This window comes from Miscanthus floridulus, chromosome 6 (assembly GCF_019320115.1).
Source record: "Miscanthus floridulus cultivar M001 chromosome 6, ASM1932011v1, whole genome shotgun sequence".
In the NCBI taxonomy this organism is placed as follows: Eukaryota; Viridiplantae; Streptophyta; class Magnoliopsida; order Poales; family Poaceae; genus Miscanthus; species Miscanthus floridulus.
The window spans coordinates 140,383-163,680 of record NC_089585.1 but is presented as its reverse complement, the minus strand read 5'-3'; the positions used below and the strand labels follow the sequence as shown (position 1 = coordinate 163,680).

The 23,298-nt window shown below is 44.3% G+C and overlaps 1 pseudogene; it reads right to left on the bottom strand.

The window, feature by feature from the left end:
• Positions 1-3,467: 3,467 nt before the first annotated feature.
• Positions 3,468-23,132, bottom strand: LOC136457319 (uncharacterized; annotated as a pseudogene).
• Positions 23,133-23,298: the final 166 nt, after the last annotated feature.

Here is a 23,298-nt window from a genome sequence, read left to right as displayed (position 1 = left end):
CAATTTGCGCAGCACGGCCCATCATTTGATACCTCCTTTCATCATAGAGCTCTCCACTGTCAAGGTCCCTGGTGGCTTCATCCACCATCCTCTTGAGGACCACAAGAGATTCGGTAAGGCTGGCGACATCATCAATCATCTCTTGAGAAGGAACCTCACAGTTGAAGTCAGCAGCAAAGTCATCCAAGATCCTCTAGAAGAGGAGAGTGTGCACCACACGGTCAATGCGATGGACCTGGACATGGACGCGGACATACCCACCAGTGAAGATGAAATCAGGAAAAGCACGAAACAGATGCCTTAGCTGGCGCAGCTCAAGAAGCGAGTTAACATAAAATGACAAGCAGAGGGGTGCTGTGCAAATTTGGGATGAGAATGACAAGCAGAGGGGTGCCAGATATGGTCCAGGAAGGAACGGCCCTGGCGGCGTCGCGGCCAGGACGCTGCAGGTGGCCAAGATGAATGTGAAGCCGGCATACAAGCGGAGCGGCGGGGTGAGTGCGATGCGGCTCAGGGACGTGCTGGGCGTCGCGTCGCGGGGTGAGCGCGGTAGCTGTCGGGGCAGGCATCCCGCCCCTCTGCGCTGCCTTGCTTGTCATCCGGGAAGGAGCCCCCCGCGCGCCGGCCTACTTGCTGCCTGCTGCAGTGCTCGCCACCGGAGATGAATCATGGAAGTGTTCTGAATAGAGAAGATGGTGAGATGGATGGAACGTCTCGGGCCGGCCGTTCGGCATCGAGGACTTGGTCCACGCGAGCGGCGGCGCGCTGCTCCCGGTCCTCAGTTTCCTCATCCTCCCCGTGCTCAGGTCCCTCCCAGAGGCGCTCGTCACGGCCGAGCTTGCCTCGACGTTCCCCACCAACGCCGGCTACGTGGCCTGGGTCTTCGCCACGTTTGGCCCCGCCGCAACGTTCCTCATCGGCTTCACCAAGTGGGCGTCCGGCACGCTCTACCCGATGCTCTTCCTCAACTACCTCTGCTCCGCCGGGCTCGCTCTTGCGCCGCCGTTCCGCTCGCTCGCCGTGCTAGCGCTCTCTCAGGGGCAAAACTGTCCTCTCCATGTCATTGAGCTGACGTGTCACTGATTTGGCAAAGGGGAAGGATAAATTCCTAAACTTGGTACATCAAGTTGTCTAAAAACCCAAATTTGTTGGGAAGAGGGGCGAAACTCTTTAGATCATCAGGAATAAGTGTAAAAACCTAAAATTCTATTGTCTTGGGGCACCGGGACGAGGACAAAGAATGTAGGATGAGGACGAGCGGATCTAGAAGGATTGCACTTACTGGCTTCTCCTGCTCCTTAGGTACCTCCGCACCAGACGTGCACCGCTGTCGTCCTCGCCGCCATCTCGTCTCGTCTCCGCCTTCGCATCTCACACCACCGCTGCCGATGAGTGGGTGGATGAACGCTGACCTCCACGATCGAGATCAGGATCGAGGCGATAGGCATCGAAGGAATGACAGTCCATAAGAAATCACCTGCGCGGATTCGTGGGACAGAAAGGCGTAAGAAAGGAAAGCTACCATGACTGAAGGATTAGGTGCTTCGGGCGGTTGGGCAAAACCTCTGGTAGAAAAAAAAAACACTCGGTGGACTCCCTCATTCGTGAGATTTTTGCTATTTCACCCACGAAATCGGTGGGCTTCGGTGAAATGCCCACACGCAAGATTGGGCTTCGTTATAATGCCCACGAAAGCAATGCAATCACCTGTCAAATGCCAATACGTTATTTTCTAATTCTCTTAATCATTTTCGATTTGTTTCCCACCTGATCGGACCAAAGTACCCCTAGACTGAGATTAGCTCGATTAGTTGTGCTTCGGTGTCTAGACGCCATGGCCGTGGTCCAGAAAAAATACGGCGTGCTCCAGGCTCTCCTCCGGGCACCATGCTCCCTCTCTCCAGCAGCAAGCGCCTCTAAAAAAATAGAATCAGCATGCTCTAGCATGCGACATGGTTCAGGGCCAAATGGAAGAAAAAAAACTGGGTCGGTGTTGACCTGGGGCGAGCTCACACCGGGGTTGATGGGGCCGTGCTGGGGCGAGCTCGCGCCTGGAGGAGGGGCGGCGGGCTGGGCCAACCTCATGCCAGGATGGGGGGTGGTGGGTCGGGGCGACCTCTCGCCGAAAGGGAAGGCCGCGGGCCAAGGCGACCTCGAGCCGGGAGGGGGAGCACTGGGCCGGGGGGACCTCATGCCGGGAAGGGGGGCGGCGGGAGGGGCGGCTGCCGCGCTCGATCCATTTACGCTGGACTCCTAGGCGTAGTTCATCGCGGAGGAGGGCGACGCCATCGCCGGCCATGGTGGCTCTCTCTCTAACGCTCTCCTGTTCATTCAGAGAACGAGTCCATCTGTTTCGGTGAAGAAAGAAAACGCCAGGGGTAATTTGGTTCGATCAGGTGGGAAACAAATCAAAAATGATTAAAAGAATTTTAAAAATAAGGTATGGGCATTTGACTAGTGAGTGCATTGCTTTAGTGCGCATTATAAGAGCATCTCCAATAGCTCACCAATATTTCATCCCTAATAGAGTGATATTGGTGATCACCAATACTATTTTTCTAGGCTATTGGGAGAGGTGCTCCAACAGATCACCAATAATCTTCCCTAATACATATAGGGTCCACCTGTCAAAAGAAGGTGATAGTCATGCATGGTGTGGAAGATGGTGAAAGTTAGTGGTGGACCCCAGCTATTGGGGGAGATGCAACTCCCTCTTTATATGAGGGGAGATGGAGGATATATTGGTGATCACCAATAAAAGGGGACCATATAGGGGAGCTATTGGAGGAGTAAAATTGACTCATCTCCCCTAATATGGTAGGTTTATGGGGATGAGGGATGGGAAAGGGGAGCTGTTGGAGATGCTCTAATGAAGCCCAATCTTGCATGAGCATTCCACCGAAGCTCAGCAGTTTCGTGGGTTAAATAGCAAAAATCACCTCGTTCGTTAAACTAATCACTATTACAGAATGTTACTGTAGGGGCGGCTCTAGAGCCTCTGTAGGGGCGGCTACGCCAACCGCCCTTCCTAGGGTGTTCCTACAGAGGGTGCCTCTGTAGGGGCGGTTTTCTAACTGCCCCTGCAGTGCCCTCTGTAGGGGCGACTGGTGTTTTCAGCCGCCCCTACAGTTACCTCTATAAGGGCGGCTGGTAATATCAGCCGCCCCTGTAGTGGACTTCTATAAGGGTGGCTATATCACCAGCCGCCCCTGCTGTGTGTATTTATAAGGGTGGTTCAATCAAGAACCGCCCCTACAGTGGATTTTCCAGCAAAAAAAATAATTTAAATTCAAATCTGACTGCCACAAATATACATATATACATCCACAAACATAAGACCATCATCACAAATCATAATTCACAAAAGTCTATCATTACAACAAAGTCCATTACGAAGTCCATAATTATAACAAAGTCCAAACCGTTCCAAAGTCTGATCCAAATCATACCACAAGTCCACATTGTCATCAACGACCTAGGGCTAACCTATTAGTCTCCCGAAGGTGTTGATATAGAGGATTACTACCTAAGTCAGAAAGAAGATGATGGTAAGTGCCTTTATGATACACAATCTAGTCCATTATAAAGTTGCAAAGGTCGCCGACCATCTCAAAGAGCTCGTCATCCTTGTATGGGTTCCTTCTCATGTCTTTGTCTTTCTCCAACTACAAGAGAACAAGTTTAGGTTTACTATATCACAACATATGCGAACTTTTCATACTATGAGCGAAGAGGTTCAAACTTATCAGATTGGGGTTTCTGTTGTAGCCACCGATGGTACTCATCATAATACATGTGTAGTATCCACAATGTAGACTCCTAGGCTTCTGCTTGGGGCACTGTGTGTTTTGCATATGGAGATGTTAAGTAATGCTATTGACAGACACGTAATATATGGAGTACCAAAGTAAATGACACTTACCGCACATAGAGTTTTGACATACAACTTTTCCTTCCTATTTGGATGATGCCTCCCCTTATGTTCCTGGACATAGTGCCTGAATGCCCTGTTTCAATGGTTTTAGCAAATGCAACTTGTTAGTATCCCACATTGAACCTTACAAGTATGTATACAAACATAGTAGCTAAAATGAGGATTGTCAATATGTATACGTCTTGACAATCGTTATGAAGTCTTTGTATGTCTCGACTGGGAAATCCGCTGAATCAAAGACCCATGCCATGCTATGTGAGAGCCAGACGCCTATGCAAATCTAGTGATCGCTGCATGAATTTAGTCATAGAAGGAACACATAAGCTCTTTTGCATCGAACAAAGTAATTTGAACAAAGCTAAGTATACAGTCGAACTTACTTGAAGTGGTATGGTATCCATATATCATCGTGTTGTTGGAGATTTTTAAAACATAGGGCAATATATGCCGTAGCCTTGAGGGACTCTTCCAATATTTTCTTGTTCCTGATGTCCTCTTTCTTCTTAAGTGTCTTTCCAGCTCCTAGTTCTTTGCAATCTAGTTTCCACTCTTTAGGGTAATTAAAATTTGTTGATGCTATAGGTGAAGGGTCTATATACCCGTGTTTCAGAGCTGGCCTCTTTTTCACAAAGTTCGCTTGCATTCTATAAATCACAGCGCGGATTAGTTACAACAAAATTAAAAGATTACATTCATATCATATCGAGAGGGCAAGGACTTACAGGCACCATATGCGAATCAGATTCATTTCCATTCGTCCGAGGTGGAAGCATGCCTGGATATCCTTAAACTCAATGGCAATTTGCCCACCTAGGGCTCCAAATGTGCCGGCAGGGATCCATGCTTGTAAGATTTCTAGTTCTGTTATCTGAGCATGCAAGTACCAATCGTGGAACTTTCTCATTCCATGTGGCAAGCACTGTAGGACTCGGTTTGGTAGGAAGTTCTTGCCTTTTTCATATTTATCCGGGCAATCATCTAACCATTTGAGGTTATCAACAGCTAGATACTTGTTAAACCCTTTGTGCAGTTTGCTAGTGGTGCCCTCCTCAGTGGTGCCCTCCTTAGAAGCTGGTGCTCTGAATTCTTTTACTTGGTTCTTAGGCTTGAACTGGTCATGAGCCATCCACTTGTGCACCGATGAGACATCATTAATGCCCACATATGATGGCCTTATCTTGATTGGGATTTTGTTTTGAGCTTCCCATTCGGGCATGTCCTTGTCAACTTGTGCATCACCTGCTCCAGGGGCCACTTGTTCTTCATGTATTGGCTGTTCACGAGGCAATTGCTGTTCATGAGACACTTGTTGTTCATGTATCGGCTGCGCTTGTTGATAAGAATGTTGCATCTCATCATGCCTTTGCTCGGTACGAGCTGGAGAAGGATGTGGCATGTCATCATACCCATGCTCGATATGAGGTGGAGAAGGATGTGGCATGTCATCATGCCCTTGCTCGGTACGAGGTGGAGAAGTCTCTAGCATGTGGTGGTCATGGTCATGGGCCGGTGAGTATACCTCCCCGTCCTCAATGGGTCGCTCCCGAGGATGAACTTCAGTCAGAGTTGGCGAAGACTCGGTCAATACAATGTCCCGTCTATGCTAGAGGATGAACTGGTTCATGACGTCTCCGAGTAACATGAGCCCCTCGGGAGTAGGGTGTTCTATCTTCCAAGTCATGAACTCGGGCTTCACAGTATGCACCTCAACCCGAGTGTAATCCTACAGTATGTCCCTATTGTGCCACGTGCCGCCCGGAGGATGTGCCACGCCTGTTGCCACCTCAATGATCATGTTTTGCCTGCCCATTGGAACCACCAATTTACAACTGGTTGGCGCCCGTATGCGATCGACGGGGGTTCCGGTTGCATTGGAACCTTGACTGCTGGGAACATCCGGAGGGCTGCCAACTACCACCAGTTCTCTGGGTAGCCCCATTGGTGTCTGTGGCTCCATCATAGATAGTCCTTTCTCCACCAACATCTTTTCAACTAGAGCCTTCACTTGGCACTCAAGATTAGACTCTTGGTCTCTACCATGTGTGCCTCTCCTCTACGAATCCATGCTTCCAGGACATCCTCTTCCCTAGCCCCCTGGTGCATCCTATGTGCTCGGGGTTTCCCAAGGCAATGGTAAGCTCGTCCCTCTCTCTGGAAGGGTTGAATGCGCCCTTCTCCTTGTCTTCAGCAAGTTTCAGTATTTTTGATACTACCTCTCTGGTCTCCGGCTTAGCAAACTTGAGGCTACAACCGGATGAATCGACACTCCTTGCGTATATCCACTGTTTAAGGCGTGGCTTCAACTTTGGCACTTCCATATTCCCGATAGCTTCGGCCTCTGTGTCCATCTTCCTAAAGACCTCTTGCTTGCCAGCATAGCCACCGGGGTCTAGACGAGGGTAGTGTTGGTTCTTCTTTGCCTACTCACTGTTACGGGCACTGAGGGACAATGATGCCTCTGAAGTCTTCTCAGCCACGAGCTCCTCCCATTGACTAGGAGTTATGTTGCCATACTCGTGGAAAGGAGTTTACTTCTGTTGGATAAAGTTCTTGTTCAGTTCTGACCGCCAACGTCAGAAGCTCTGCCCTATTATCTTAAAAGCATTTTGTTGTACCAACTCGTGTGTTCCCTCCGAAAACCTAAAGTTCTGCTTTAGCTTCTCCCATAGGTCTACCTTTTGGCTCATAGGTACCAGATTCCAGCTACGGATAGCTGGGTTCAACTTATCTCTAACTACAAACCTGATGTGATTACGGAATTTTGCCCTGTATGTATATGGCTCAAGGATCTACCCGTCTGGTCCGACCTCCGTTATCACATAGCATGCCTTGTCATGATATTGGTTTGGCTTTCTAATCCCCCCTCGTTTCCTCTTTGGCTGGGCAGTCTCAGTCGTGGTTGTGTCCTGAGGCTGTGGAGCGAAGGCCTCATTGTGAGTACCTATGGCTCCTTCCTATGATCTCCTTTGCCCCGCTACGTATTGTCTGGCAAGACGAGCCGGAGGCCGACGTCGTCTTTTCAGAGGTTGAGTAGGGACGACCTGTGTATCCGATAGGTCAAAAGTGTTAGCAGAGGTAACATAAAGCCGTAGCATTAGCCAAATTTACAAGCTACTAAGGCTTTAACCGTACCTCATCGTTCGGATTAAAATCCTTGTCCAACTCATCCTCTGTTGGCCTCCGTCTGGGTTCTTGTGGGAAAGGATCCTCGGGACTTACATATCCCCATGATGAGGTGTCGTCATCATCTCCTTCTTCGCCTTGGGCATCCTCTCCGCCTTCTCTTCCCTGGGCTCCCCCCACTAGATCATCATCATCGACAAGGTCCTCCTGAGTAAGCATCACTTCTAGACCCTTTTCTAACTTGTTATCGAACTGCTCTTGAGTAAGCTGGTCATCTAGTTCTTGCTCTCCATGGGATGGCTGCTCATCATTCATGGGGCATCGGGATGCACTCTTTGATGTTCGTGACATTTCGTGCCTTGTTCTAAGATATGTAAGAAAAAAGTAGTATAAGTAGTAGTACTAGTAGTACAAGTAGTAGTACTAGTACTACAAGTAGTAGTAGTACTACTAGTACTACTAGTAGAAGTAGTAGTACTAGTGGTAGAAGTAGTAGTACTAGTAGTACAAGTAGTAGTACTAGTAGTAGTAGTAGTACTTGTAGTAGTACTGGTAGTAGTACTTGTAGTAGTACTTGTAGTAGTACTGGTAGTAGCTTGTAGTAGTAGTACTGGTAGTAGCTTGTAGTAGTAGTACTTGTAGTAGTACTGGTAGTACCAGTCAATCATTTGATGAATGAGAAATAGGTAAACTTACTTAAGGCACATCTGCTAGTGATTAAACGTCAACTACACAAGGTGATAATGTGGACCTGTTTGCTGATATCATCCTCCATTGTGGATGGCTTTTGTTATTATGATTAACTACAGAGTGCAGTTAACACTCACTTTTGATAGGTAATGTGATGTGACACTTGTGAGTAATGCTGTGTAGATCACTATAATAACATGCATATGCTACTGTGACCAAGAAAAATATGTTATTAGATTCTCCATGTGCTAGGTCCATTGCAAGCATGTGGTATCCCATGGCAAGGTAATTATGATTAGCTTCTAATGACAGTCGACTAACATGGTGAGCTGTTAACTGTTACAGAGGTCTACTGTAGTCCTAGGGGAATGTTTCAAAACTGGACATGAAGCTACGAACTGCAAATTTTTCGCTGTTTCTTGTCTACTATAGTCCTAGTGATGCCAACTACTGCCTGCAAAATCCATTTACAATAGGTTCTCCATATGACAGTAAATGGGCGGCATGAGACATCATTTGCCTATAGAGAGGTGAACTTTTGCAAAACAATAGGACTGCATACTTCACTTTTTGTGAGTAATTGAGTGTTACATGATTGTGAAAGCTATTAGGTTTTTTATAGAGGTTGGAGCCATGGTTGGTAGCAGAAGTCAAGGTTTCTGGTGATTTGGAGCTCTTGTCATTCTTGGCTAATGGGTTACCAGTTTCAGAAGATATAGACATGGCTAGTGTTGCGGTTTTGAAGGCCCCACCTCTGAACAGGGACTGGTTTGGAAGTGAGTCCCATGTTTAGAATAGAAGTAGTAGAGAACATAATGTTGCAACCTGTTCTTTTTTGCCTATATTTTGTTTGGAAGCCAGTTTGGAAGCCAGTCAATCAAAATGCACAGAAAGAACAAAGATAACAAGAAACCAATAATTGTCTCTACTGCTAGTCAGATTCCAACCACAATACACATGACTGTCTACCTTATCAGTCTCAATCACAAGTCATGAATACTGACATAAGTAGTAATGGTTATGTTATAATGGAACTCATATGATGCTCTGAACCAACTTTAGAACACATTAAAATAGGAACAGTCAAGAAACATGTTATGAAGGAAACAAACAATCGCATAGTTAAAGACTCAAAAACAGGGCAGTGAAGTGGCTATAAAATTTGAGGACATATGCAAATCTAGAAAAGGATTTATGAGAAATTAACAGCAGACAATGGGGATAACTCATACAAGATCATGTGAAGAAATTACAAATAATAATAACAAAAGAAGCAAGTTTGTTTACCTCTAGATGGAAACAATTCAAAAAGAGGGGAATCCCAACGATTACGCCTCTCTGGCTTCTCAAATCTCCTTACAAGATCTTCAAATCTGGCATCATTGAAGAAAAAGCCAATGAGAGGGCAATTGTAACTGATAGTTGATAGAGCAGTGCTTGAATAGAAAAAGCACAGTTGTGTTATTATTCCGACAACCCCAAAATTCAATACAGTAACTGAACTACTAAAGATTTATAACCTATGAAATACAAGTTTGTTTAAAATAAGAATGCCAACATCTAACCCCATTAGTGTTTCGGGTCACTGAGCTCCATACAGATTAGATCTGACTTACATATTACTTACATATCCCTACAATGGTCCACTTCTGTATCACAAAAAAGCTGAAACATAAAAGAGGAAGTATAAAAGAAATCACTTTCTAATGGATGATTTACTGTTCTAAACTATTCAAAGCAAAATAAAGTTTCCATTATTTCCTATAGATGCTCTTGACAAAAGGATCATGCAGGACATAGTCATGAGTTCCAATTTGTCCTACTTGTTGAATTAAAAGAACTTTTGTAACTTTGTTTAGGTGAGGTTGTATCTTGTAAGTTTACTTAGTTAATCCTTTGATAGATACCAAGAATAGCCTAAAAAGGTAGCTCATCAAGCAAACAATATTACCAGTCACAGACTAAGCAGCCGACAGCTATATTTTCTGACTTTCTATAATTTTAATTACCTTGTTTTTTTTGGGCAGAACGAGTTAGCTAGACGGGATGACAAGCTCATCTCCTCTGGCAAATGGTCGAAAACACCCTTTTTCTGAAATTACTGTTACTTGACAGGACTCTCTCCTATGATTTGGCATCCTCTTACAATCTCTCATTCTCTCTAGTGGTGCCTGCTGGACCTCACACGACACTCTCAAGAAAAGCAGGCATTAGGAAGGTTAGATGCTAAGCAAGCATGCGATTAGGAAAAGAAAGTGCCCAGTCTAAGGATGACTCCTTAGCGAGAATACTATAGTCACCATGAGACAGATCTTGGCAGGCATAACAGGAAGGAGAAAGGGATTATTGTAGGGAGCTAACACACTACAAAGTGCAGTTCCAAGCTATTGTTAAAAAGCTATTGTTTACCTAAAACCAAAGAAAGGGGCGAAAACTAGAAGACTAGTACTACATAGTTGTACATGTACTTTTATAGTGTGTTTCTTAAACTTGTCATCAAACATCACTAAAAGACCATTTTCATTTTCAACTGTGCGTTTCTTAAACTTGTCATCAAAACTAGAAGACTAGTACTACATAGTTGTACATGTACTTTTATAGTTAGGAGTATGTATTTACCACTTTAGGTTTGGTAGAGCTTTCTTTCTTTGTGGAAGCTGATTATCTGACTGAAAATGTTTCTCTAGGATAAACTCTCTCTCTATATATATATAGTGATAAGAAAAAGCTTCTTTTTTTAGCTCGGAGCTCTCTAATTCATTTTATATAGAACTAATCCACAGAATCAGCATATCACGATAAAAAATTACGGACAAACAGGCCTTGAGCAAACATAACTGACCTAGTGCAATGCAAAGTGCAATAACTCAAATGACAATTTTTAGATAATGGATGACTCGTAACCCTTGTGTAAGCTGCAAAGGTCACAGTGTGGTTTCAAAATTAAATAAGCATTAACTGTCAGGACAGAACACTATGGCTGAGAACTAACTTCTTGTCCCTAGGGGGCACGACCAAGCAAGGTTAGCAATGCAGACAACTTGTAAGACCCATGTAAACCACCCAGACCAATCAACTCATGCACCAAATTCATTTTTTGGATGTTCTCAAGAAAAGATGAACACAAATTTATAAAAATAACACTACTTTCATAGCTGCATATCTACTTCAAATAGATTGGTTGCATTTTATCTGGGCAATGCCTAGTCCTCAGGTATAGCTTGTCAGTTGGCACTAGAATACACATGAGCAAAACATGAAAAGTTGAAGTCCAACGTATGTACTCTATTCCTCAACAGGTGTAAGGTAATCCAGACACATAATTGATGTTTATGTTCAGTTTCAACTCTAGATGGTCCCAATTCATGCACCGCCAAATATGGTATCATTCAGCACTTGGGAGTTAAGCCCCTGAGTCACAGACTCAAAGAAACAAACATTGCACAACATCCCCTACATATAGACCCCAGAAGAAAAGAACCAACAAAGGCAATTAGATGACCGATCAATAAAAACTGTACCATCCACCTCATTGGCGACCCTGGAATGTAGTATTACACCCGCACATGCCATGCTATGTCGATGACAATGCCCAAAGCCCCAGAATACATGATCAAACAAGAAAATAAAAATGGAAACGAGAACCTGCTCGGATGTACCCTCGACTCGCAAGACCTCCACCAGGTCGTCGTTCACCCGTTGTCGCCTGCCGTCGTCGCTTCCAAACACGTAGATCTGATGGTGAACGCAGATCTGATAACAAGAGCCGCGGCTGGATCTGTGGGTCGAGCGGGGATCCTACCCACCGGTGTCGGCGGCACAAGGGGAGGACTCTCGGCAGCGGAAGCGGAGGTGGGCGCCAAGCGGAGGCTCAACGACGATGAGACAGGCGCTCGACGCGCGCGAGCGGTGGCGTGGCCAGGCGATGGGGCTCCCGATTCCAGCCGCTGCTGGTCTGGCATGGGGATAAGGCGGTCGCCGAAGAGCGGAGAGGGAGAGGGAGGGGGCCGGCCGCCGAAGACGCGTCAGGAACCCTAGCCGCCAAGGAATTGGGCAGCGTGACGGCATCCACAGGAGATTTCGCCCAACACTCAACGGGTGGCCACAGCGACGACTGATATACCTCAGAGCACTGTAGGGGCGGCTGACGTTATAAGCTGCCCCTACAGAGAAACTGTAGGGGCGGCTGAGGTTATAAACCGCCCCTACAATTGAATTTTTTTTTCAAAAACCTAAATCAAAATGGGAAAAAAATTAAATTTTAAAAAATTAAAATCAAAACTACTAAAATAATTTTGAGACACCAAATGATCTCAAATGATTTAGAATTTGGTCAACTTGTCATTTGACAAAATTTGAACCTTTCAAATTTGAAATTTCAAAAAATGACAAGTTCGAACCAAAATTTGAGACTCAAAATGATTTGAACATAAAAAGTGATGAATACCAAAGTTGTTCAACTCATTAATATCTACAACTTTTATTTTGGTCAACTTGTCATTTGAGAAAATTTGAACCTTTAAAATTTGAAATTTCAAAAAATGACAAGTTCAAACCAAAATTTGAGACCCAAAATGATTTCAACATAAAAAGTGATGAATACCAAAGTTGTTCAAATCATTAATATCTACAACTTTTATTTTAGTCAACTTGTCATTTGACAAAATTTGAACCTTTCAAATTTAAAATTTGAAAAAATGACAAGTTCGAACCAAAATTTGAGACCCAAATTGATTTCAACATAAAAAGTGATGAATACTAAAGTTGTTCAACTCATGAATATCTACAACTTTTATTTTGGTCATTTTTTAATTTGACAAATTCTTAGCCCCCATTGTTCACTAATCTTACACATGTATCATATAGTTTATAAAACCTTATGAGAGATATGTCACATTTGAGAACAATGTCATTACCACTTTATCATATGAAGAAATGACCAATACTAAAGTTGTAGATCTTGATGAGTTATTCAACTTTGGTATTTATCACTTTTTTAGCTGAAATCATTTGGGGTACCAAAATCTTGTCTGAAGTTGCATTTTTTTATATTCAAAATTTAAATTGCTCATACTTTTCATATGTATATATTGACAAAAACCAACAAAATAAATTGATAGAGAATTATTTTAGAAAATTTTAGGAAAAAAATCATCAGATTTGGAGTTAGTATGAGGAAGAAAAACTAGTTACAAAGTTGACCCACAGATTAAAAAAAGAAATCACACTATTCACTATAATCATGTAAGGATCATCTAGAACAGTGTGATTTCTCTTTTTAATCTGTGGGTAAACTTTGTAACTAGTTATTCTCCCTCATACTAACTCCAAATGTGATGGTTTCTTTTCCTAAAAATTTCTAAAATTATGCTTCAGCATTTAAGTTCGATCAAATTTGGATGTGACAATGTTTTACACATTTTAAAATTTGAAATTTAGAATTTAACAAGTTCAAACCAAATTTTCAAACCCTAAATGATTTCAGATGTAAAAGTGATGAATACAAAAGTTGTTCAACTCATCAAGATCTACAACTTTTATTTTAGTCATCTTATCATTTGACAAAATTTGAACCTTTCAAATTTGAAATTTGAAAAAATAACAAGTTCGAACCAAAATTTGGACCCCCAAATCATTTCAACTGAAAAAGTAATGAATACCAAAGTTGAATAACTCATGGAGATCTACAACTTTTAGTTTGGTAATTTCATAATTTGTTAAATTCTTAGTACACATTGTTCACACAAACATACATGAATGTAGTCTCACACACACATACATGAATGTAGTCTCACACACATACATAAATATAGTCTCACACACACATACATGAATGTAGTCTTACGAACACTGACACACTTACATAAACTAGCTAGCCCACCATGACAACTTTTCCCTTGACACCTTTTTGTTCCCATGGCAATACATCTTTGGGCAGGTTCTTTTCCACAGCCTCGATCTTCTTATAAAAGTCTGTGAATAGCGGAATCTCATCACACTTATTGTAAGCTTCAACATCGTCCACGCCATCAACTCCGATGATATGTTGTTTTCCAGAGGTCCACCATGTGCTTTGTCTTCTTCTTTGGGGGAAGGTTACTTTGCGAGTCAGGCATATAGAAGACTTGAGCGACTCGTACAGCGAGCACCCAAGGGTCATCCTGGTAGCCTACATTCTGGAGGTCGACGACTCTCTGTCCAATCTCATTTAATTGATGTTGCTTGATCCAGCGGCATCGAAACAGGGCCACCTTTATATCCCTTCCATAGTCAAGTTCCCATATATCTTCAATTATGCCAAAGTACTGCACCTTTCGCCCCACTCCGGCGAGAGCCTCTATTCGGACGCCGCTGTTCTAATTCACAGATTTCCTGTCCTTTGTGTTGGTATAGTATGTGTACCCATTGATGTCATAAGCATTCCAAGATGTCACCTGTTTCGATGGCCCGGTCGCCAACCGACTGATGGTAATAGAATCTATGGTTTCTCCAGGCTATATGTTCTGGTCCTTCAACCATGATGTTAGGTGTTGCTTATGCTGTTTCATGACCCAATCATCTGAACGGCCATTCCTCTCGGCCATAATGATAGCCATGTGTTCATCAATGTATGGTTGCATCACTGCCATACTCTGCAAGACACTGTAATGCGCCCGACTCACCTCTCTATAATCATTGTTGAGGAATACTTTCCTACCACTTATGCCCTTCCTAGCTAGCCTTCCCTTGTGATGAGAATCGAGATTACCAATCCCTCTCTGTACTTTTAGCCACTCTTGGCAGCACTCGATGACTTCTTCAGAATTATAACCCTCTATCATGGAGCCCTTTGGGTGTGTTCGGTTATGCACGTATCGGCTTAGAACCGACATGAACCGCTCGTAGGATCACATTTCATGCAAGAAGCTAGGGCCTAGCGCCTTGATCTGATGAACCAGGTGAATCATGAGATGTACCATTATATCAAAAAAAGCGGGAGGTAAACACATCTCTAGCTGGTTCTGGGTCTCCACCATGAATTCATGTAGGTCACTCAGCTCTTACCTACGAATCGTCTTCTATGAGATCTTCGAAAAGAAGTGACACATGCGGGTGATGGCCATCTTTAGGAACTCTGGCTTTATAGCTCTGATTGCAATTGGTAGGAACACTGTCAGCATCACATGACAATCATGAGTCTTGCAGTATGTTAATGATAGGTCCTTTATCGACACTAGCTTCTTCGGGGTCGCCGAAAACCCAGTCGGCACTCTGACCCCCCTAAGGAAATTGCATATAGCTCTCCTCTCCTCTAGGGTTAGGTTGAAGCTAGCCGCGGGAAGACTGTACTTGCCATTATCTTGCTGTACTAGCTAAAGCTCTCGCATCACGTTCAGCTGCACCATGTCTTTCCATGATCTGAGACCATCCTTTGACTTGCCCGTGTCCATCAAGGTAGCCATGAGACTCTCAAAGACATTCTTCTACACGTGCATCGCATCAATGGCATGGGGGACCTCCAAGTCTGGCCAATAAGGTAGGTACTAAAAGAAGATCGATTGCTTCTTGAATGGTACGTCTTTGATGGGAGGTTTGCTTCTATCTCTAATCGTTCCATCTGGATTCTTCTTTCCATAGACCATGTGTATGTTTTGGACCATTCTGAACACATGTTCTCCATTACGACTGTCTCTCTGGAGGGGGTTCATCCTCCAAGATGTTGCCATAGTATCTTAGGTACAATTTGCCATGGTACTTGTGACCTGTCTTTAAGAAGCGCCGGTTCCTTATGTAAACTATCTTCTTGGATCCATTTAGGAACACCCATTTAGTACCATCCAAACAGACTAAGCATCCAATCTTGCCTTTGAACTGTCCAGACAGGGCAAACAGCGCGAGGTAATCATTGGTAGTAACAAATATTATTGCTTTGCATATAAAGTCCTCCCGCCAGAACGCATCGTACATCGGCTCCCCATACCTCCATAGCCTCTCCATTTCTTGCATCAGAGGCTCCTAAGAACACGTCTATATCAATGCCTGGTTGTTTGGGGCTGGAGATAAGAATGGTGAGGAGAAGGTACTTCCTCTTCTGACACAAATACGTTGGGAGGTTGTACATGGTCAAGATGACTGGCCATGTGCTGTGGTCGGTCATCCTCTCATTGAAGGGATTCATTCCATCAGTGCTCAAGCCGAACCATACATTTCGTGGGTCATCACTGAATTCTCCTTTGTACTTAGCATTGAACGATTGCCACTTGGCTACAATCGGCCAGGTGTGCGATCGTATCATCATCCACCTTGTGCTCATCATCCCACCATGTCATTAGTGCGGCTTCCTTAGGGTTTAGGAACATACACCTCAAGCGGTCGGTCATTGGCAAGTACCACATAACCAGGGCAGGAATTCTTCTCTTATTTGCATCGTTGCCTAATGGAGTTTCCTCTAGGGGCTAAGATTCTTGCAGCACCTTCTTCCCACCCTTCTTCCTCTTTCCTGTGGAGGCTTCCACCCCACTTTGAAGGTCATTGTTCTTGTACCGACTAGCCCCACACCTAGGACATGTATCTAAAGTCTCGAACGATGTGCCACGCCAAAAAAGGATACAGTGGTTGGGGCATGCATGGAGTTTTTCAACTCCCAATGTGAGTGGAACTTATAACCTTCTTCGCTTGGTATGTGTTGGCGGGAACTATGTTCGGCTGTGGGAGCAACCGTGACATGAGGCACAACAGATCATTGAAACTGTAGTCCGACCAGCCGTACTTAGCCTTCAGGATGAGTAGCTCAAGCACAAAACGTAGCAGTGTGAAGTATGTTGGACAGCCCTTCTCAGCATCATACACAGTCTTCTTCGATGCTTTTGTCATCCTCTTAAGATTTTCTATACCTCTCTTGCTCTTTTCTAATATTTCTGGTCCAAAGGCCCCAAGCATTTCATCCAAGTTGTCATCGTCATCTGCATCCCCCTCACGTGCTTCGCCATCATTGCTGACACCACCAGCATCATCACCACCTTGTTCATTGCCGAAGCCACCACCTTGTTGATTGCCATAGTCATGATCCATTTGTTGCTCAAGATCGTCTGTGAATCGGGACAAGTATGCTTGGGTTTCAGCTTCATCAGCTAGATCATCGTCGCTGTCATCAACAACCACTGTTTCATCGTGATGAATCCACACGGTGTAGTCCAGAACAAATCCTCTCCTAATAAGATGTTCTTTGATGGTACTCACATCTCAAAATGCAATAAGATTCTTGCAATCTTTGTAGGGACAAATAATCATGTCACTATTCTCTTTCAGCGTCGCTGCATGCTTCTCTACGGCTTTGATGAATTTGTCCACCTCATCACGGAAAAGAGCGTCATGTCTTAACGAACCATACATCCAAGAGTTCCTGTAGTCCATCTTATAGAAACAAAACAACCAAAAAAAGAATATTACTCGAGAATAATTGTATATACCTGAGACACGCACCATGATAGTAGAGGATAGTTAATTAATTGACTATTAATGCATAAATATTTTAAAATATAAATTGATAGGTTCAAATAAACAATTTCAAAGAAAACAATTAGCAACATTTAATATTTCATCCACTACCTTTCATGCAAACTCCATTCCAATTTCATGGTACAAGATAATTAATTAATGGCCTATTTATCCATAACTAATTAAAAACACACATTATAGAAAGGAATCAAAATAAATATTAAATGATAATTAGTAGCCATGGTAGAGGATATTTTACACATTAGCAACAATTAAAATCTTACACATTCACCTACATGAAACCCTAGTCACATAAAGAAAAAATTAAAAAAGAATAAAAAAACAAAATCCTAGATCTAGATCTAGATATAGGGTTTCATGACACATGCATCAAACTTCACTAATACTACACTAAAATCAACAAAGATGTACTAACAAAGGGTGCAATCTTACTTCCCTACCTAATTACCCTAGTATAGTGAAAATTAGAGTCCAATTTCACTCATAACTAGCTCAAGCTCCATGGAAGAAAGAGAAAACCAAAAATCAAATTACTCATTAACCAACGAATTAAACTTCAAATAAAGGGTTGTAGAAGCATTTCCTTACCTTTTAGAGCCTCTTTATCAAAGGATTTGAGATCAAAACCTTCCCCCCTTAATAAAGCAATTTTTAGGAGGAGCCAAAGGCCTCCCAACCTTTTTTTTGGTAGAAGAGTATGTCCCGAGGTGAAAGAAGGGGTGGCTGCTACTATTTATTCGTGTGTCGTTAGTAGGGACGGCTGGTGATTCAGCCGCCCCTATAGTAGAACAGCAGGGGCTGGCTGGTGGCAGCCGCGCCTACAAAATGGTCACTGCAGGAGCGGCTGGTGATTGAACCGCCCCTACAAATCACCCCCAACTATAGGGGCGGCTCAGGTTACCTAGCCGCCCCTACAGTCCCATCTGTAGGGGCGGTTGGGCTGCTGGGGCCCGAAGACGCCCACTGTAGGGGCGGCCCCCAACCCTAGCCACCCCTATAGTAAAAATGGTCCCATTCCTACTACGCGAATCTGTAGTAGAGAATCCTCATGCAAGATTGGAGAGCGTCACACTCCCTCGGCAGGGGGCCGGGGTCATTTAAAATCGACGTTTTTGGGTCTCGGATTGGTTCAGACCAACAGCAGATATACAGGTGGGGTAGTATTTGGCCGGGTGAAGTTGATATTACTCTCAACTCTTTCTTTAGGGGTTTAGATACAACATATCTACACCACACATGCATCGAATCAACGTTTCAGATAGAGCCATCCTAGGTGCATTTTAAAATCTAATTAGCCATAGACAGAGCTAGGTCCTCGCAGCTCGCAAACGAGTCCAATGGTGCATTTTAAAATCTAATCAGCTCAGGTGGCAAGGCAGCTAGGTGGCACGCTCAAGCAGGGTGGTAGTCCAACGGAGTTTAGCCTCACTAAAATTTCTATATGAGATGTTTCTTATGATTGTTTATTGCAAAAAAGAGACACAGAATGCAGCTAGCTCTTTCTCAGAAGATAGTCTCTAAAGAGAATGAGTGAATAAAACATAGATGCCACCTCTCATCAATCATCTGCAAGAGCTACTTGCTAGCTCTATCATTGGGGATGCTCTTAGCGTGTGGACACAGCGGGTTTTCATCGCTTGTCACACACCAAAATTAGCTGGATTCTAGTGATCTCTAGGGATGTGACTTTGAAACTGTGTGTATGTAATTGTAGGTCTGTGAGTGTGCGTAGGTGGTGTAGGTTTGAGTTGTAGGTCTGTGGGTGTGCGTAGATAGTGTAGGTTTGAGTTGTGATGTGTTGGTGTGTGTCTGTGAACATATGTTACAGGTCTATCCATAGCAAAATCCGAGAAGAATTTTCCAGTCAGTCACCCATCACAAAATTGCTCCAGGCCAAGTATGCTTAACCTCAGAGTTCTTTCGAGATGAGCTTCCGAAAAAGATGTTGCAACTTGTTGGTATAAGTATTCTTTCAATCCTATTAAGCCTTAGGCTAGGATGTCACATACTCACCTCCTTAGGAGACCGACATCCTCGTCAGGTCAACCCCAAGCTAGGAACGTCCCCTCTAGGCCACGTCCGTGTGTCCAGTGTCAGCGCATGTGCTATGCTATATGACCACTCTCTGTGCCCACACCAGCCATGCGCACCATGCATGCGTAATTACGACCACACGCGCCTATGAAACCGCGAGGGTCAGTTCTGATACTAGTGTAACATCCCGCCCTCGGGGTCAGGTCTGCTTACACCTAGCAGCTCTTTAGGACATCAAGACTTTCCACAAAGACCAACACAAGTCTTTTCTGCGTACTTTGTCCTCACTCGTGCGCACCCGGGAAGAACTTCTTGGACAATATAGTTAGAATGCGCGAAAGCATGAAAAATACTTATACAGATGATAATTGTTATAAAATGCATGTGTATGCAGTCAGATTGTATTTTGGCAAAAAAATCTTCGTAATTACGACCATAAGGTATTGTTCATCACCTTAGCTAGCCCATAGTCCATGACATCGAGCGCGGAGCCCGTGCACGTGTAGGAAGAACAGGCGTGACCAAGGAACCACAGCCGACCACCCATAATGCAGAGCGCAGAGCCCGTAGCACGTGTAGGGAGAGATCAGAGACTGGGTCTTCTCCATAGAGAGAAAAAATGGAACGTGTGCTGCTCGGCTGTTGTCGAAATAACTTGGAGATATAGATTATATAAGCGGAGTCTGAGCAACTAGTTCTGTGCTGAGCATTCGGCCTTAGCTAGCTCGTAGTCCATAACGTGGGGCAGAGCCCGTAGACGTGTAGGATAAATAGGAGCGACCAAGGAACCACAGCCAACCACCCATAACATAGAGCGCGGAGCCCGTAGCACGTTTAGGGAGAGATCAGGAGACTGGGTCTTCTCCAAAGAGAACAGAAAAGAAAGTAAGCTACTCACCTGATTAGCGAAAGGTCTTGGAGATATGGAACAAAGTGTTTGGCAACTTGGAGCAAACGTGTGGCGAAATACGTTGGCGATTTGGGGAAAACATATTCGGCGACTTGGATAAAACTTATTCGGCGATTTTGGGTGAAAATTTATCGGCGTTTTGGAGAAATCGTTCGGCGATTTGGAGAAAACCGTGTGGCAGTTTTCATATTGGAGATCATTATGGAGTATTGTGATGCTCGGCAGCCGTACGTGGAGATTAAAACATAAGGGGAAAAGGAATATAACCAAATTACTAGAGATAAAAACTTTATTCATCACAAAGTGAAGAGTACATATCTGGAACGTTTCAAGGGTAGAAACGTATAAGGTGTTCGATGTGCCATGAATTGGGAACATCAATTCCATCTAAGTCACATAGGCGATAAGAGCCTGGTCGGGTGACCTCTTTAACGACATAAGGCCCTTCCCAAGGGGAGGAGAGCTTGTGGAACCCCTCGGTCTTTTATTTTCTATGAAGAATGAGGTCACCAACGGTGAATGAATGACTTCTTACGTTGCGGTTATAGTACCTCCACAAGCCTTCTAGATATTTGGCTGTGCGGACACAGGTGATCAGGCTTTCTTCCTCGACCTGGTCGACATCCTCTGTCCTGGATAGCTATGGCTTGCTCTTCATCATAATTTTCCACCCTAGGTGCTCGAAAGGTAATATCTGCTGGTAGTATGGCCTCTAAGCCATAGACCAAAAAATATGGAGACACACCAGTACTGCAACTAGCTTGAGTGCACAGTCCCCAGACCATAGCTCGTAGCTCCTTAAGCCATCTACCGGGATGCTTTTCTTCTTTCTGATATAGCCTCTTTTTTAGTGCGTTAAGGATCATACCGTTCGCCCGTTCAACCTAGCCATTGGCTCTAGGATGGGCAATGAAGATGTATTTAACGGAGATGCACCGGTCCTCACAAAAGTCCCAAAAATGATGGCCGGTGAACGTGGTTCCGAGGTCAGTGATGATGCTGTTCGAGAGATCGAATCTAGTGTATGATATCTTCAAAGAGCTTGACTGCTTTCTTAGCAGTAGCTGAGGCGAGCGATTTGTACTTGATCCATTTGGAGAACTTATCAATGGCAACGTATACATATCGAAAACCTCCTGGCGCTGGCTTAAAAGGCCCAATCATGTCCAGCCCCCAGCATGCAAAAGGCCAGGAAGCTGGGATGGTCTAAAGTTCTTGAGCCGGCACGTGTATTTGTTTGGCGAAAAACTGACATCCTTCACAGCATCAGATGAGGTCTTCTACGTCAGAGATGGCCGTGGGCTAGTAAAAACCAGCTCGGAAAGCTTTGCTGACCAGGTTTCTCGAGGCCACGTGGTTGCCGTAGGAACCTAGAGTGAATTTTGAGAAGTAGCTTGACCCCTTCACCTTGGGTGATGCATTTTTGCAGTATCCCTTCCTTAGCACTTTTCCTCATCAAGTTGCCGTCTGCCAACACGTAATGCTTGCTTCAGCGAATTAAACATTCAGTTTCGGTCTTGTTAGCGGGTACTTCGGCGCTGGTGAGGTACTTGATGAACTGCTCTCTCCAATCGGTGACCGGCGAAGGTACAGCAAGTACCAACTGCTCGGCAGGGGAACCTCTACAATTTCCTTTTCTTCTTTAATGGATGATGCCAAGAGATCTTGAACGAAGACCCCCGGTGAAACCACGGCGCGAGAAGAACCTATTTTTGTGAGCTGGTCGGCGATCTGATTTTGATCTCGTACCACGTGGTGGTATTCGATACCATAGAACTTCCCTTCAAGTCTCCTGATTTCGGCGTAGTATGCGTCCATCTTCTCACTGGAACAGGACCAGTCTTTGTTGAGCTAGGTTGATAACCAACATAGAATCCCCAGTACACCATGAGGCGTTTGACTGCTGAGCTCAACTGCTATATGGAGACCGTGGAGATATGCTTCATATTCCACAGCATTGTTGGAGGCTAGAAAGTATATCCGGAGGACATAGCAGAGCTTATCTTTGGTCGGCGTAATGAACAAAATGCCCACACTAGCACCGTTGATGTTAAGGGCGCCATCAAAGTATATCAACCAGTGCTCAAAACAAGTGGCAGCAATGGGTTCTTGGATCTTGGTCCACTCAGCGATGAAATCAGCAAGTGCCTGTGACTTAATGGTAGGTCTGCTTCTGAATTCGATGGAGTAAGTTCTGAGCTCAACAGCCCACTTTATGATATGGCCATTGGCCTCTTTGTTGCGGAGAATGTCCCCCAAAGGGAATTCGGTGACTATGGCGATCTTGTAGTATTTGAAGTAGTGCCGGAGCTTGCACGATGTAATCAGAATTGCATATAACAGCTTTTGTACCTAAGGATAATGAGTTTTTGGCTCATTAAGTACTTCGCTGATAAAGTAGATCGGACGTTGCACCTTGTAAGCATGCCTAGCTTCCTTGCGTTCGACGACGATAGCAGTGCTGACGATGCAAAAAGTAGCAGCGATGTAGATCAGAAGAGTTTTATCTAGTCATGGTGCAGTCATGATCGGAGGCCTTGTTAACAACAATTTTAGCTGCTCGAAAGCTGTGTCTGCCTCTTTCGACTAGGAAAAATGCTCAAAAGCCTTGAGGAGTTTGAAGAAAGGTAGCCCTCTCTCGCCGAGGCGTGATATGAAGCGGCTTATGGCCGCCATGCAACCTGTAAGCTTCTATATATCCTTGACACATGTTGGCCATTTCATATTGGTGATGGCGGAGACCTTGTTAGGGTTAGGCTCAATGCCACGAGCACTGACGATGTAGCCCAGCAGTATACCAGATGGAACTCCAAAGATGCACTTTGAAGGGTTCAGCTTCCATCGGTACTTATTCAGGTTGGCGAAAGTTTCTTTGAGGTTCCGCAATAAGGTTATCAGTGGTCTTGGTCTTGACGACCACATCGTTGATGTAAGCTTCGACATTACGGCTGATCTATTGGTCGAGGCACATATGAATGGCCCTTTGATAGGTAGCCCTGGCGTTTTTGAGTCCGAAGGACATAGTTCTGTAGCAATATGCCCCGAAAGGCGTGATGAAAGATGTTTTGATCTGGTCTTCTTCCTTGAGGGAGATCTGATGATAGATAGA